This window comes from Macrobrachium rosenbergii, chromosome 26 (assembly GCF_040412425.1).
Source record: "Macrobrachium rosenbergii isolate ZJJX-2024 chromosome 26, ASM4041242v1, whole genome shotgun sequence".
In the NCBI taxonomy this organism is placed as follows: domain Eukaryota; kingdom Metazoa; phylum Arthropoda; class Malacostraca; order Decapoda; family Palaemonidae; genus Macrobrachium; species Macrobrachium rosenbergii.
The window spans coordinates 3,068,508-3,073,507 of NC_089766.1; the positions used below are offsets into that span (position 1 = coordinate 3,068,508).

The following is a 5,000-nucleotide window of genomic DNA, read 5'->3' on the forward strand; positions in this document are numbered from 1 at the left end:
CGTACCAAAATCATGTTTCTGGTGCGTGAATGCATTAGGGATTTGGCCAGGGGGGTGGGAGGGACCCTGGTCGAGATAAAAAGCCAAATTAAGACGAGAACGCACCGGTGGTGATAAGGATAATTGCCCCAGACGGTCCTTTTTTACGTCCAGGTGTGTTTCCAGGTAATTCCTCCGAATTTACGATCGGAAACAAAAGATCGCCATGATTCATGTAGGAATTTTAAAAATAAAGATCCTCCCCCCCTTTTTTTTTCGTCAGTTCGTTCGTTGTTGGCATTGTTTGTGAGCAAGGACAAGGGCCGCTTGTATCAGGACTTTAAGGCATGTTGTAAGTTTTAGTAATGGTTAGGTTTTTAGCGAGGAATGTCCGTTAACCCGCCCTCCAGCCTATTTCTTTTATCCGGAATTGCGGTCGATGTAGGTGCATAAATTCTCAATGTTTATTTTCCTTTGTCCGTTCACGGGGCCGAAATGGGTGTATCAGCTCAGGACTCATATACCTTATCCGGACATGGAGCCATTTTGAGTTGGATCACCTCTCAAAACTCAAAATTTATTCGGCCGTGTGAGTCCGATATGTAGGTTTGTAAATTCTCAATTTTCAATTGTTTTTATCCGGATTTAGGGCCGATATAAATGTGTCAGCTTTCAGGACTTATATCTTATCCGGACATGGATGTTTGGACTTGAGTCCGATATGGGTGAAAAAAACTAAAGTCCCAGTTACTTATGCGGACTTGAGTCCGATATGAGAGCCAAACAAAAACTCAAGTCCCCATTATGTATTCGGACTTGAGTCGGATATGAGAGCCAAAGAAAAACTCAATCCCCACTATTCATTCGGACTTGAGTCCGATATGAGAGCAAAACAAAGACTCAAGTCCCCATTATGTATACGGACTTGAGTCCGATATGAGAGCCAAACAAAGGCTCAAGTCCCCATTATGTCTTCGGACTTGAGTCCGATATAAGATCCAAACAAAAACTCAAGTCCCCATTATTCATTCGGACTTGAGTCCGATATGAGATCCAAACAAAGACTAAAGTCCCCATTATGTATTCGGACTTGAGTCCGATATGAGATCCAAACAAACACTCAAATCCCCATTGTTTATTCGGACTTGAGTCCGATATGAGAGCCAAACAAAAACTCGAGTCCCCATTATTTATTAGGTCTCGTAACCGTCATGACTCTATAAACTTATAAATTACAGAATTGTGTAACTAAAAAGAAAGCGTTTTTATTCCTCGCATTCCCTCGTTAGTTCCTCCGTCGCATTTATCTGTTCATCATTGTTTTTCCTCCGATCTCGTTAATCACCGCAAATCTTTAAAAACACAACAAACTCCGCGTCTCCGGGGAAGATGGCGCTAACCAACTGTCGGGTCGTAAGATCTATTCTGACCGATTTCCCCCGCGGATTTCCGCCCCTAGGGGCTTTTCCCTCCGTCGAGTCCTTCAAGCGTCCGAGAGCGCATATTATGCTCCCTTCGTTCCTTTTGCCAAAAAGTATTTCCTGTGTTCTTCCTCTCTTGCGTTCGGAGGCTCCGTCGTCCACCTCAGTTACTATCAGTGTTTTTGATAAATCTATAAATCTATTATCTTCAGAGCTCTAGAAACGATAAAGTATATTTAAAAGCTCTTATTTCTTTTAAATCTATCATTGTCGGCTAAAGTATATTAATCCTATTCCGCAAAAATAGAATTATCTTAAACGCAAGCCGAAATCTGGGGTTTCGGAGACGCGATTCACACGATGTTTCCACTTGAGAACGCGGAGCGTGATGCTGTGTTCGCCCCGCCGTCTGGAAAGAGGCCTCCGGGTCTATATCCTGCCCCCCCGACTCGCTTTTTCCGGTCTTGCGCAAACTTTTGAGGTTCCCAACGGCGATTTAAAACGCGGGGGAAAAAAAACCGCGTGGAAAAAACTCCGTCGTTGCTGTGGAGGGTTTAATAACCAAAAGGAAGGACGTGGGTTCGAGAGCTTGATTTGAATTTAAGACAGTTTTGATGTAGCGATTTGTGTTGGTACTCGTTTGTATAAACGGTAATTGAGGTAATAGCGCTGCTTTTGTTATTGCTGCTATTAGTGATGACGACAAAAGCAGCAGTAATATTAACGCTATTTAATTCGGAAACCTATATTTCATGATTGATTGTATATTTCAAAAATGTATTGTATATAAAATAATAATAATAATAATAATAATAATAATAATAATAATAATAATAATAATATCCCGCAAAATTTTCCTGCTTTCCCAAAACAAAATATCAGATGAATTATGAAATCAATAACTATTCACTGTTCTTTTGTATATTTGTTAATAATAGAATATCTCCAGAAATATTTTACATTTTAGATATTCATGACAGAAGAAAAATACATTGTATTACAAAATCCATGCTATTATTATTATTATTATTATTATTATTATTATTATTATTATTATTATTATTATTATTATTATTATTATTCAGAAGGTGAGCCCTGTTCATATTGAACAAACCCACCACAGAGACCATTCGCCTGAAATTCAAGCTTCAAAAGGATCCTTTATTATTATTATTATTATTATTATTATTATTATTATTATTATTATTATTATTATTATTATTATTATTATTACTGAATAATGCTGAATAGAATTCCCATAGACGAAAATAGAGGAGGATAGAACTAAGTAGGTAATAAGGGCAAAACTGGTAGGTACACCTTTTAATAAAGAATTGCAATTCATACAGTATAAATAAGGAATGTTAAACCATTACCAACCATCGGTAAATATTTACATAGGTATTTACATCAGTTGTTACCAATTTACGACAGTGATTTCCGTGAATAAATATTGAATCCTCATATATTTATAAGATATTTATTTTAGAAATAACTTTGTTGATAATAATGCCAAATGGAACATTAATATCGAGTATGGGTAAATGTTTGTGCACATGTAGAATTTTTATATGCCTTTTAACATATACACAAACTTGAAAATAGATATATGTATATGATAGGAAGGGTAAAGTTAAATTGGATAATAATAATAATAATAATAATAATAATAATAATAATAATAATAATAATAATAATAATAATAAATAAACACAAAATCAGATACAGTGGTAACAAGAATACTATAGCCATATTATAACAATTATTAATATTATTATATATTGTATCATGTATCCCAACACATAATCATCGGAATAGACAAAATTACCGAATAGAGACTGTTATTATAAAAACAAATAGTGAGTGGGTAACAATTGTGAAGATAGCAGTGAAATAAGATAATAATGCTACAAATATTAAGGATAAAAGCGGACCTTTGAACGACGTGCAACAGAAAAAATCCGGGAAAATGCAATTGAAATTTCGCATTTGCAATTCACGAGTTTACAGACCCTCCTCCTCCTCCTCCTCCTCCTCCTCCTCCTCCTCCTCCTCCTCCTCCTCCTCCTCCTCCTCTCCTCCTCCTCCTCCCTCCTCCTCCTCCTCCTCCAAAAACACACCATTTCAGACTCGTCAAAGAAGCGCATTAGAGTAATTGTCTGAATGAATTCCTGAAAGTCGAAGGAAAAAGATTGAGAGGAAAAAGCTGTAGTCGTTTTAACCATACCCAGTCTCTCTCTCTCTCTCTCTCTCTCTCTCTCTCTCTCTCTCTCTCTCTCTCTCTCTCTCTCTCTCTCTCTCTCACACACAAAGGTGTTGTTTTGTATTCATTATTAATCAAACTTGCCTTATATTTTTCCGGTTGTTTTTAAACTGGTATTTGATCTCTCTCTCTCTCTCTCTCTCTCTCTCTCTCTCTCTCTCTCTCTCTCTCTCTCTCTCTCTCTCTCTCTCCATCAAATAATCTTCCCTAACAGGAGGCGGGTAATAAGAGCTATTTGATTAGCACATGAAAATAAGATAGCAATAAGTCTCAGTATCTCCTCTCTCTCTCTCTCTCTCTCTCTCTCTCTCTCTCTCTCTCTCTCTCTCTCTCTCTCTCTCTCTCTCTCTCTCTCTTTTGCACTGCTCCACTTTCCCCCTTTTACCAAAACCCCCTCCCACTCCCTCGGTGAGGGGGGGGAGGGGGGGCCCCCTCACTGACCCCCTCCCACCAGCCGTAATGTTCTCTCGCAACCACCAACTTCCGGTCATCCGCTATTCTTCTGACTTGCATCTTGTTCGTTTCCGTCAGATTATGGCTTCGGTCTCGTCGTGTAATTTCGGACCTTGTTCTGTTTCGTTGCCGCTTACACTAGAACGCTGAATTTGCTGCAGTGTGATTTCAGTGAGATTTTTCTGTTTGGTAAAGATTTTAATAGGATTATTTATGCAGTTTTTAGTCGTTTTTCCCCGAATCAAAAACTCGGAATTTAAACCGAAGTCGTTCTGACAGCCGTTCGAACGCCGACAGCGTCTCAGGTCACAGAACTCGAACGTGATTTGGACGACGAAAAAAAAAAATAATAGCAAAGGCCAAAAATATAAAAATAAGCAAAAGGATCTTTTTGCCCCAATGCGTCAACCACAAGGAATTTATACCTCCCAATTATTATACTCGACTAAGTTAATTTTTGAAGGGACCGGAGAGTTATGTCCGATGCACGTGATGTGTTTTAGAAGTAGCAAAGTCAGCAATTTCCATCTTTTTTTTTTTTTTTTCCCTCCTCGGCTGACGTTAAGATCTACGGAGATTATAATGCATTCCCACATGTCTGTCTGTACGTTAGCTTTGGCCGCAAGAAGTCTCGAAGACTCGCTGAATTACAATGGAAGATTACAGTGGATTACAGTGGAGGGTTGTCTAGTGAACGTAGGAAGAATCATGTACTGTAGATATTGAGATGGGGACTGGTTTAGTTTGTTTCCTTATGGATAATTTTCTGTGTATTGGGATCCGAAAAAATTGTTTTTAGATATGTTCTAATAAGTAACATTCACGTTTAGTTCTTTCCCCCCAAAATTCAGGCGCCCATTCTTCGGCCAGGGGGGAACCTCTCT

General features: G+C 38.4%; 1 pseudogene; it reads left to right on the plus strand.

Moving 5' to 3' along the window:
• The window catches only part of LOC136852908 (uncharacterized), a 96,950-nt pseudogene that overhangs the window by 66,881 nt on the left and 25,069 nt on the right, over nucleotides 1-5,000 (plus strand).